Raw genomic sequence first — 12,544 nt, 5'->3', positions numbered from 1 at the left:
GCTGGTTGATAACTGAAGCCCATTCTCAGTTGAGCTCAAGGTTTTTGCCTTTTGAAGAGGGTGATAATGTCCCCAGATTAGTGTACAGATTACGTCTGCTAGCCTCTCATTCAGCTAGGTGTGGCCATGTGACTAAGTTCATAGGATTTTGGTTAGGAGCACTGTGGGACATTTAGGAAGGCTGCTGAGAATACTGAGTTGGAAGGTAGGCTCTTCAGGCATTGTTTTGTTTTGTTCGGTTTGTTTTTAATTTTTGGCAGGGCTGCGCGGCATGCAGCCTCTCAGTTCCCTGACCAGGGATCGAACCCTGGCCCCCTGCCGTGGAAGTGCAGAGTCTTAACCACTGGGCAGCCAGGGAAGTCCCAGAAGGTAGGCCCTTTGATTCCACACTGCTCCCTCATTTCTGCTTCCAGGGATGTAGACACGATGGCTGGAGCTTCAGCATCCATCTTGAGCCACGTGGCAAGCTTGAGGGTGGAAGTCAACATGTTGGAGTGTTAGAGCAGAAAGATCAAAGAATTCTAGACTCCTGAGCGTCTTGGAGTCACCACTGTGATCCTTATCCTTATTCCAAGTTGCCTGTAGTTTTCAGGTTTATTGTTTTTACTTCTGTCCTGTCTGAGCCTGATGCTCACCTGCTACTAATTCTCTTAAGATTAAGTACCTGGTGCATCTCACAGAGACATCTGGCTGTCACCAAGCGTTGTCCACTTTCGCAACATCTTACTCCGTGATGATTTCGATTTTAAACCCGCTCTGCATCTCTAGCTGATTTGCTCTAGATGTGAAGCTGCTGGTGAAGACTAATTATTTGAGGCAACCAAATGCTCCTATAGTTTAACCCAGAACGGGATTATGTAACTGTCCGTTTATTGTGCCCCGTGGTCAGACTGGGAGCTGAAGACGGCAAGTCGACCCTGGGAAGGTGAGAGATCTGTGTGTGTGCCCATTTCAGGTGAACTTCTCTGGGGAGTGAAAGGAGAGAGAGCCTCCTTTTCTCCCCAGAGCACCACCCGCTCCTTCAAGGGGTGTGCGCGGAGCCCAGAGTGTGAGAAAATGAGCAGCCTTCCAACTGACTCGAGAATGTACACTGGCCACATCCCTGCTGGGGTCTTTGTAGAGCAAGGTTCCCACGCCGTGAAAAGCGTAAAGCGCCCGGTCTGCTACCACTACAGATGTCTGCTTCACGACATCTGCTTTGTGACATTCATTCTTTGATGACCGACCTTCCCCTTTGGGGGTGGTGAAGGGTCAGAGAATGAGCTGCGAAAACCTGGAAAGCCCTTTAAGGAAACCTCTTAAGGTCCCAGCGACCACGGGGCGTCAGGCTGAGCTGTGCTTTTCGGCAAGAAACACCCCTGGAGGTGTCTCTGTACGTTGGTTGCAAGCCTCCTAATTGGCGTGGAGGTCAAGGAAAGTGATGCTTCCTATGTGAGGAACGGCGATGGTCTTCAATTAGGAAACTTTGGCCCAATGAAAAAGGTGGAAGCGACAGGGAGCCTTTGGCCCGTTTTATCAGTCAGGCTTTCCTTTCTTCCTGAATTCCACTGACCCACGCACCTTTTTGCACGATGATGGGGTGTGAGGCTGGGATTAAAACGGCCAGAAGTGAACACCGAATTGAGTTGTAAGCCACAGGTCCCTGAGGAAGGAAAGGATTTAGGCAGGCACCTGTCAGAGGCTGCTGGAGGTGTCCCACCCAGGTGTCCCAAAGGATGAGATTTAACGCAGGACCAATTACAGAGCGTGGGCTCAACACACGACACAGGAGGTCTGGGGACGTTTCTCCAGGACGCTGTTTCTAACTTCGGGCTGAAGACACGGGGAGGAGAAGAAAGTCGCTGGAGACTTTTGAGATACAGGATTGTGGAGAGAGCTTGGAGGGACGTGAAGGACCCCGTTAATTTGGGGGCATATGTAGGGACCACCGTGAGCTTCTTGTCGACGAGGTCCAGAACCACCTGCAGCCCTTGGGTGGCTGTCTGTCCTACCGAAGCCCGGGCTCTGTGGAGGGTGATTCTGAAGACATCCCTGTTTCAGAACACTGACCAAGGCTCACAAGGGAAGAGACAGGAGTTCGGACACACAATCAGTCACGAAGCTCTCTCCATCACACACACGCACACGCACGCACGCACGCGCGCGCACACACGCACGCACGCACGCGCGCACACACACACACACACACACAGGCACAGAGCCCGCAACTCAGGATGACAGACGGAAAAGCAGCCCGTCCAAGTGCCGGCAAACAAAGGTGACCCAGCATCTCTCCGGACCCGCCGCAGACTTTCAGGGCAGAGCCTTAAGATGTCAGTCTGCCTGTGCCGGAGCCCGACACGGACTCCCTTTGTGTCCCGCTTGCCATTTTCCTTCTCCTGGAGCCTTGCTTCTGCTGCCGCAGGTCGACGCCGGCACCAGAGCCTTTGTCTCCCGGAGGCAGGGGAGGGTGTTTCCGCTTCCAGAAGTGGCTGTCCTGGGTGTTCTGTCTTGCAGCCACCTCTTCAGAGCTCCCTGACCTTCAGACCAACTCCGTTATTTATCCTAGTCGGTGTCATAGCTTCTTGTAGCTGAACCACTCGGGCGAGGCGGACTGCCTTCAGGGTCGGGGTGCGAGTTACCCCACCAGGACCACAGGGTCCGTCTTTTCTCTACGGGGTGGCTGGCTGTGCGGGGTAACTGCCTTATCCGTCCTTCTGCACATGCGTGTGCTCCTCTCTCCCTTGTTTTGTAATCTTCAACTTGCTGTCTCTGGGTCCTCACCTCCTTGGCGTTCCACGTGCTCAACCTCTGTTTTATTTCATCTCTGAATGCATGTTTTTAGGGGGCCTGGGCCGACGACTTTTCAGAGGTGTTAGAATTCAATTGTAAAGTGATAAACCTTGGTCACAGACTCAGATCTGAGATGCCCTGTGGATATGAACACAGGAAAGATGAGGGCGGGGTGACTGGACACCTTTCCTTGGAGTCCAGCGTTTAACCTGGTGTTCATTTCATAGGCTCTTTCTGAATGTAATTTCAAACACTATATATAGACCACATCTTCTTTATCCATTCCTCTGTCGATGGACATTTAGTTTGCTTCCATGTTCTGGCTCTTGTAAATAGTGCTGCTATGAATATTGGGGTGCACGTATCTTTTCAAATTAGACTTTTCCCCGGATATATGCCCAGGAGTGGGATTACTGGATCATATAGCAAAGGAGTTGCTGTCTTGAAGCCAGGAGAAAGGGACGACATTTACAAGCTTGGGTCGTTTTCACCTTGGGTTTCCTAACTCTTTGGTGAGTCTAATCTCATCGTAGGAGCACCATAGAACTTAACGTTTGCTGCAGAAGCGCATCGGCAAGCTTGATACATTCGTCCCGGTTGTACATACAGAGAACACCAAGGCTGTTTCTCTTCAACCTTCTGGAACTGAGATGACCTTTTTAAAACCCCAAACAAGTTGACTGACAGCAAAATCAAACCATGTGAAGTACCACGTAAGGAACAGAACACATCCGCCACGGCGTAGTTCAGGTTGCCAAGGCAACAGGTTTTTAATTCACAGGTGAATGAACCCCACAGCTATCTTCCCTTATAGATCTGAGGTTTCTAGAAACTTAAGTCTGCTTAGAAACACACATGGAGAAAGTAAACATTTCGTTATCTGTTAACAAAAACGCACATAGTAAATTCTGACCAGCTGTAATTATCCGGATGTTTTAAACAAAACCCTCTTCTTTCTTTCAAAACAACCCAACATCGTAAAAGCCAAGCATGCTGTATCCTCAGATGATCTCAGAATATCCCTAGTTTCCCACTTGACTGGCACTGTTGGAAGTGAATTACTCATACATAAAATGCTGGGTTTGGGATTTATCTTTCCAAGAGGTTTTTTTTTTCCTTGCCTACCTAAATGTGTTTGCATTTTCTTGTTGAAATATTGCATAGTCTATAATTTGTTAAAAGGAAATATTTAAAAATGAGTTGTAAATCTGAGTGCGTGAGCTGGGCCAAGGTTCTGCGTGACGTAGAAAACAGCCCAGCTCCCCTTAGCCGGTCACTCAGAGTTTCCTCCAAATGGACACCAACTCATGGTCCAAGCATCCCATAGTCAGTTTCCAAGGGTCAGAGCAAGGGTTGTCCAGCTCTGTGTGAAAATTTCCAGAATCACTTATCTCCGAGGCAGCCCATCTGGTGTGATGATACACATGGTGAGACATCCTACTCTGGGGTTGGGCTACAGTTGGGGTTGTTGTAAAGTTTACGTTTTGTAGACTTTGTTATAAATTCAGCTCCATCCTGAAGAGCAGTCCAGACGAATGCGGACTTCCCTGTCCCTAGAATGTGCTTCCTGTCTCTTTGTGGAGTTGCCTGGGTCCCACTCTTCAGGGCACAACTTGGATTGTCTTGATAGCGATGGTCGCCGTTTACATGGCATACTCTGGGCTCTCAGCATCCCGTGTCAGGGCCACACGGCGGAACAGAGCCCTCCCCTAGATTCTGAACATCTGAGAGCGGGAGGTGACAAAGCGTCCTTCCTTTCATGACTCTGTCTTTCTAGCAACATTGCTTCTGGTTATATTCGCTTGATAGCCTCCTGGTGAGCAGTTGATTAGATGAGCCATATGGGACTGAAGGATGGCTAGACCCTCTTGGGTTGGTTGGATCTAACCTTTTCTGTGTTTCTTCAGTTCGGGGGGGATTTTCAACTGTTAGTTGTCCAAATATTCTTTCTCCTTCTCTTCCATTCTTTCTCTTCTTTCTGTCTGGGGCAGTCATTGGAGTTTAGCTGGACTTTTATGACCTTCTAGATGCCTTTTGAAAGGCTTCTTAGAGGAGCATCTTCTCAGTTGTATTATTGGTTCAACAATTCCCTAAGTAAAGGACACTGTATAGTTACCTCACATGTTGAATTATTTATCACAATTTTTAATTTATTTATTTTGCGGTACGCGGGCCTCTCACCGCCGTGGCCTCTCCCGTTGCGGAGCACAGGCTCCGGACGCGCAGGCTCAGCGGCCGTGGCTCACGGGCCCAGCTGCTCCGCGGCATGTGGGATCCTCCCAGACCGGGGCACGAACCCGTGTCCCCTGCATCGGCAGGCGGACTCTCAACCACTGCGCCACCAGGGAAGCCCTTATTTATTTTTGACCACTGTGTGGCTTGTGGGCTCTTAGTTCCCTGACCAGAGATTGAACCTGGGCCACGACAGTGAAAGCACCGCGTCCTAGCCACTGGACTGCCAGGGAATTCCTTTACTTATCACAAGTTTTAAAATTTTCCACAAGCTGGGACCATGGCAAAGGACGGTAGAAGTTATAATGTCCAGTTTCCAAATTCAGGTTTTCTTTCCCTTTCTTTCTCTTTTTTGCTTGTTAACCTCTCATGAACCCACATGTTAGGAGAGTGGTCTCTGTCTCCACCTGGATTTAGCTGCGTTGAAGAAATTCATGGGGGACTTACGTTTCGGGATATTGTGATATTTGTATTGACTGCCGTTGCGTTTGTGGGAGGACTCCCGGCAGTCATCGTGGCGGCATCCTGTACAGAACGACCTTCCCAAATTGGGTTCAGATCTCACTGTCTGCCATCCACTTGCAAGAGGGAGCCCCGATATCTGGAGAACTCAGAGTCCTTCTTCCCCACACCTCTGCCACACCAGACTCCCCCAGCAGCAATCCATGTGTCTCTTCCAGGACTTGACGCTTTATTTTTAAATCTCACAACAAATACTGGTGACAGGCCTTATCTCCATTTTATAGAGGAAGAGGGAACGTTTTGAAAAAGCTTAATTAATGTACTCCAGAACCAACGGCAGAGCTGCAGTTTACATGTTAGTCCTCACGCATAGCTGTGTACTGTGGTCTCCCCCGTGCACCAGTGTCTCTCCATGCACTCATGCACACGCCACATACATTTACACACACACACACACACACACACACACACAACCACTGGCTCCTTTTGTTTCTTTGCTCTGGACACAGAAATGAGCTATTCCCAGTGTGCAAAGTAGGAACGGTTAAGTGGGAAACTTAACTTCCTGCTTAAGTTTCAGTCTCTCCCAAGGGTTTTTATTTATTTAAAAAAATTTTTTTGTCTGCATTGCTCAGCTTGCGGGATGTTGGTTTCCTGACCACGGATGGAACCCGAGCCTCGGCAGTGAAAGCCCAGAATCCTAACCTCTGGGCCACCAGGGAACTCCCCTCCCAAGGGCTTTTAAAAAGAATAAGAAGTAAAGAGAATGAGACAAAGCTGAAGGGAGATCTCCCCGTAGCATCTTAGGGTGTGAGGCGATCTTGCACGGAAGGGTCAGTCTGGGAAGAATGGAAGCACCCATGTTCTGTTTCGTTGTTTTTTTTAAGGTTTAACTTCATTTATTTATGTTTGGCTGCGTTGGGTCTTTGTTGCTGCACGCAGGCTTTCTCTAGTTGCGGCGAGCGGGGGCTACTCTTCGTTGTGGTGCACGAGCCTCACTGCGGTGGCTTCTCTTGTTGTGGAGCACGGGCTCTAGGCACGCGGGCTTCAGTAGTTGTGGCTCACGGGCTCAGTAGTTGTGGCTCGTGGTCTCAGTTGTGGCTCGCGGGCTCTAGAGCGCAGGCTCAGTAGTTGTGGCGCGCAGGCTCAGTAGTTGTGGTTCGTGGTCTCAGTTGTGGCTCGCGGGCTCTAGAGCGCAGGCTCAGTAGTTGTGGCGCGCAGACTCAGTAGTTGTGGCTCGTGGGCTCAGTAGTTGTGGCGCACGGGCTTAGTTGCTCCGCGGCATGTGGGATCTTCCCCGACCAGGTCTCGAACCCGTGTCCCCTGCATTGGCAGGCAGACTCTCAACCACTGCACCACCAGGCAAGTCCCGTGACTTGTCATTTGATGCTGCTTCACCCATGACCACCAACCGGACGCCCAGGCATCGGTGGACATCAATGAAATAGATTGAAATGCGTGAATTGTCTTCCATAGACAGCGTGCAGAGTAGATGCTGGAGGCCCCAGAGCTCCCTGAAGCTGCGTCCCAAGACTTACCAAATGCTCTCACATCCTGTTTTCACAAACCACAGAGGAGCCAGTGTAATTTCCACCCAGTAGAGATAGTGCCGCTTAGATCAGCTGCAGGCAAGCCACAGCCTCCCACTCCAGCTTCTACAAGAGTTGGCTGGGAGGACAGTTAAATGGTCCCAACCCGCTAATGGATATTCAAAATGAAATTATCCTTTCTTCTGCTTGTCCGTTGCTCCCCAGATGTGTCCTTTTCTCATTCACGGAGTCGTTAGCCATGGTCAAGTGGAAATTTATGGGGTTTTTTTAATTTTTAAAAAATTTTTAGCGGGATGTATTTGTTTTACAATGTTGTATTCGTTTCTGGTGTACAGTAAAATAATTCACTTATACACATATATATTACACATCTTCTTTTTTTACGTTCTCTTCTTCTTTACATTGTGTCTTTTTAGGTCTTCTGCCCATGTTTGGATGGGGTGGTTTGTTTTTTTTGATATTGAGCTGCATGAGCTCTTTGTATATTTTGGAGATTAATCCCTTATCAGTTGCTTCATTTGCAAATAACTGACACACACACACACACACACACACACACACACGACTACATATAAAATAGATAACTAATGAGAGCCTGCTGTGTAGCACAAGGAGCTCTTCTCAGTGCTCTGTAATGACCTATACGGGAAAAGGATCTGAAAAAGAATGAATATATGTGTACGTATAACTGATTCACTTTGCTGTACCCCTGAAACTAACACAACATTGTAAATCAACTGTACTCCCATAAAAATTAACTTGAAAAGTCCATTCAAACTATATTCTGAAGCACAGGAAACCCCATCCCCATGGGAAAAAAAATGATACTGGTGAGGTTTGAGCTCTTACCCGTAGGGGAATATGGAGGAGAGGAAATTATCCAAAATGATGATTGATGAAGCGCCGTGCGAGAGGTACGGAGAGCAGAAGAGGATACGGTGTTGTGGAGATCAGAGAGGAATGGTTTCTGGGGAGAAACAGCAGTGAACAGCTCCAAGAAGATGGGTTCTTGAAAATGGGTTCTTGGGTTGGAAAGGAGGTCGTGCCGTATTTCCCGGGGCAGCATCACAGCAGTGGTGGGTTGGGCTGAGCAGTCAACGTAACGGGAGAGCAATGAGTGTGGTTCATGTTCGAGAACATTCGGTGGGGACAGGAAGGGGAAAGATGGGGACAGTAGCTTCAGGGAAGGAGGAGGGAGGTCTCGGGAATGTCTGAGGATGCCTGCCAGTTCTTTTTTCCTTTGAAAAATGCCCAGCCCCATCTGACATCTGGCATTTATGTCGCGTTTGTGGAAGCAAAGGAGAAGAAAGGGCGGAAGAGAATGTCAGGGAGATGCCTCACGCAGAGAGGAGTGGGTGGACAGCTGTGGTGGGAGAGGCAGGAGATGTCTGCGGTCAAGACATGAATTATGAAGGGGCCAGATGGGGAGACTGGAAAGAGTGAAGAGGATGGAGTTTGGGAGGGACAACTGGACACTCACGCTGGAGATGCCGCTTCTCGTGAAGATATGCCACCAGTGCTGCATCTAAGATGGACGGAGTGCGCCTTGAGTGAAGCTGATGCCGTAAAGATGACAACGTCCCCGAAAGCTGTCCCCATTCTTATTAGCATTTCTTCACGTCCCTGGATAGAACGACAGGACATTCTCATTGATGGCTTTTTACCCTCTTCCGTGCATTTCCCTTGGTGTGAAACGCAGTGCTGAGTAAGCTGTACGGCTTCTTCTCTTTTCTTTCTTTTTTCTTTTTTTTTTTTTTTAACTTCACAGAACTCCCGATGTCCCATCTTTCTACAGGCATCAGATTGATGTCATCTAAACCTCGGCATATGCTTTTCGTTAATGATGGAAAGTTTCTTTCTCATCACCAAAGGAGTTTATGAGAGGCCTAAGGGTATAAGTGAAACACTTTATTACTAAAAAAAAAAAAAGAAAAGAAAAGAAAATTACCTGTGTCTTTGGGAAAATTATCTGGAGCTATGAAAACATATAGGAAAGTTAATAAAAAGGGATTCTGCACTGTTTCCATCACATGTTCCATCCTCTGTAATGTAATGTCTTTTGTCAAGTTACGAGAGCAAAGCGTATGACGCTTAATCACAGCATCTTGAATTCATGTGGAGAGGCTGCACATGCGTCCAAATGTGCTAGATGGACAGATTCTGGAAGTTCCAGATGTGAAAATTAAAAAGAAAAGAAAATACAGTTCATCCCCCGAAGTTCTGTCAGAATCCCTTAGGACTGGTTCATATTTCTTACCCTAGTAGGAATGTTTACTAACACTACTACGGGAGAAATACTACTCTGGGAGAAGCTAGTTATCTCGAAGGCATCTCCGCCGCCATGTTTCAGTGGCCGTGAAAGATTTTCTCTTCTTTCTGGGAGAGTTGATATTTGTTTGGCTTTTCTGACCAACTAACATTTTGGACCCATGCGCTTGTCCCAAGGTCCCTTGCATCTTGCCTTCCAGGAGAGAGCAGAGCGGAACAGAAACGGAAGAGGGTGGATGCGCCCGGGCTCAGGATAACGGAGGGGAATCGTCCACTGTGAAAGATAACTTCATTTTCTCTTGGAGAGGCACCACGAATGGGGGAAACGGTGGCTGGGCGTCTGGCCCCAGTTTGTCCCTCTAACCTCTTGGGACCTCTCTGAGATATCTATAAACTCTGAAAGGGAAAACTCCCAAGGTTCGTTTTCATTCTAGCAAACACTGCTTGTTTCCCTTCCAGCAAAGAAATGGCATTCACCGGGTGGTCACGATGCATCCGCATTCCCACTCTTCCAGAGTAATCATTAAAAAAAAAATCACCCCTCAAAGTTGTGACAGCTTCTTCCTGTCATAGCCTGAATCAGTGTCTGCAGAGACAGCAGGTCTCTGTCTCTAGAACTGGGGAACGTGACCTGATTTGGAGAAGTCGTCTTTGCAGACTGTCACCTTCAGAACTCAGCCTTGTCTGAAAATCCATCCAGTCAAGGTTAGATTTTTTTTTTTGCTTTTATTTATTTAATATTTAATTTTTTTATTGAGATATAGTTGATTTACAGTATTATATTCGTTTCGGGTGTACAGTGCAGTCACTATTTTAAAGGTTTGTAGTTATAGAATATTGGCTTTATTCCCCACGTTCTACAATATATCCACATGGCTTATCTGTTTTACACATAGTAGTTTCTACCTCTTAATCCCCTACCCCTCTATGGCCCCTCCTCCCATTCTCTCTCTGCACTGGGAACCACTAGTTTGTTCTCCGTATCTGTGAGTCTGCTTCTGTTTTGTTATAGTCATTCATTTGTTTTATTTTCTTTTTAGATTCCACATATAAGTGGTAACATGGAATATTTGTCTTTCTGTGTCTGAGTTATTTCACCTAGTATGATCATCTCTGGGTCCATCCATGTTGCTGCAAATGGCATGATTTCATTCCTTTTCGTGACTGAGTAATATTCCATTGTATACAGGTACCACATCTTCTTTATCCGTTCCTCTGTCGATGGACCCTTAGCTTGCTTCCACACCTTGGCTACTGTAAATAGCACTGCTGTGAACATGGGCGTGCATGCATCTTTTTGAATTAGTGTTTTCATTTTCTTCAGATACACAGCAGGTTTGAAAAGGGGGGATGAAGGTCCACAGCAGAACATGAAGAGGGAAATCCTTTCCTAACACGTGCTAGGGGTAGAGCCGTGAAGTTGTCCCTGGGATTCCCGAATCCTGAGCACCCAGGCCATGCTTGCCCATCCGGACCCCCGCCCTGCCTGGACCCTGCCTCGGAACCAGGAAGCTCTAAAAAGCCTGAGAGATCGAGGCAGGTCACCAGCAGAAACTGGAAACAAGTGCCCATCTTTAGATGTAGGTCACTGCTTCTCCCCGTGGTGGAAAGCACGCACCGTTCATCATCCATCTGGCGTATCAGTTGAGTAATGACTGGCAGCTGACCACAGCCTCCGCCAAAGCTGTCAGCCGTGGGGGAGGTCAGCCTCGAAAATAATTCTCCAAACACGTTGGACCTCCAGATGCTTTCAGTGTGGAAAGCTAGAGTTCATTTATTAACAGCGTACGTGCATGTCCCCTGAGGAGCAAATGAGAAGAACGTGGTCATCTGCTCTAGGCAAGCGCGACACAAAAGGAGGTGGAAAGAAGTCCCCTCTCGCAGAGAGGCTGTGGGTTCCTTGCAAAGGTGTTGTTACTATTTATGGGGAAGGTCATCAGTTTTTCTGAAGTGAGTGTGCTAGCAAACCGAGAATGTTAAAAGAAGAAGGGTTTTTAAATTTGATATATGACACTTACATGTAGAAATTGCAATTTTTCTTTAATTAACCGATTTATTTATTTTTGGCTGCATTGGGTCTTCGTTGCTGTGCGCGGGCTCTCTCTAGTTGCAGCGAGTGGGGGCTACTCTTCGTTGCGGTGTGCAGGCTTCTCATTGCGGTGGCATCTTTTGTTGCGGAGCACAGGCTGTAGGCACGCGGGCTTCAGTAGTTGTGGCGCACGGACTCAGTAGTTGTAGCTCATGGGCTCTAGAGCGCAGGCTCAGTAGTTGTGGCTCATGGGCTCAGTAGTTGTGGCTCGTGGGCCTAATTGCTGCGCGGCATGTGGGATCTTCCCGGACCAGGGCTCGAACCCGTGTCCCCTGCGTTGGCAGGCAGATTCTTAACCACTGTGCCACCAGGGAAGCCCAGAAATTGCAATTTTTAACTCACTTGAAATGGCTATCCTCTAATTGCTGGGTTACTCTACATGAGAAATTCAACTGCATGGGTGTGGGTATAAGCATAAATTCATATAATATGTAATACATATTATTGTAGCTATCTATCATCTACCAGTGTTTCATATCTATCAATCGTCTATCTACTGTCATCTATCAAATCTATCAATCTTTCCTCTATCCATATCTATGTATCTGTTATCTATCCATCCACCCATCATTTATCTGTTCTATCATCTATCTACCATCTATCGAATCTATAAATCCTTCATCTGTTCATATCTATCTCTCCACCTATCACCTGTCATTTATCTGATGTATCTATCTTTCCATCCATCCATCCATGTATCTATGTATCTATCTATCCATCCATCCTCTATTTGTCTGTCTGTCTCTCTCTCCATCCATCCTTCTATCTGTTTATCTATCCATCCATCCATGTATCTATCTATGTATCTACCCATCCATCCTTCTGTATGTCTGATTGTCTGTCTGTCTGTCTACCTATCTATCCATCCATCCTCTATATGTCTGTGTCTGTCTGTCTACCTATCTATCCATCCATCCTTCTATATGTCTGTCTATCTACCTACCTATCTCTCTATCCACCCTTTTATATGTCTGTCTATCTATCTATCTCCCATCTCCCCAGTAAATCGTTCACACATGATACTCTCAGTGATTCTGCCATTGTTCTCATTCTTCAGGTGAAAACGCACCTGATGCAGTCACCATCTACCTGAGGAAGGGGACACAGCCATAGGAGATGGAGCTGAGACGTGGCCTCACCTGCCCTTTTCATTCAAGGTGTGTGATTCACA

The sequence above is a fragment of the Globicephala melas genome, chromosome X, assembly GCF_963455315.2.
Source record: "Globicephala melas chromosome X, mGloMel1.2, whole genome shotgun sequence".
In the NCBI taxonomy this organism is placed as follows: domain Eukaryota; kingdom Metazoa; phylum Chordata; class Mammalia; order Artiodactyla; family Delphinidae; genus Globicephala; species Globicephala melas.
Note: the sequence above shows the minus strand (reverse complement) of the source record.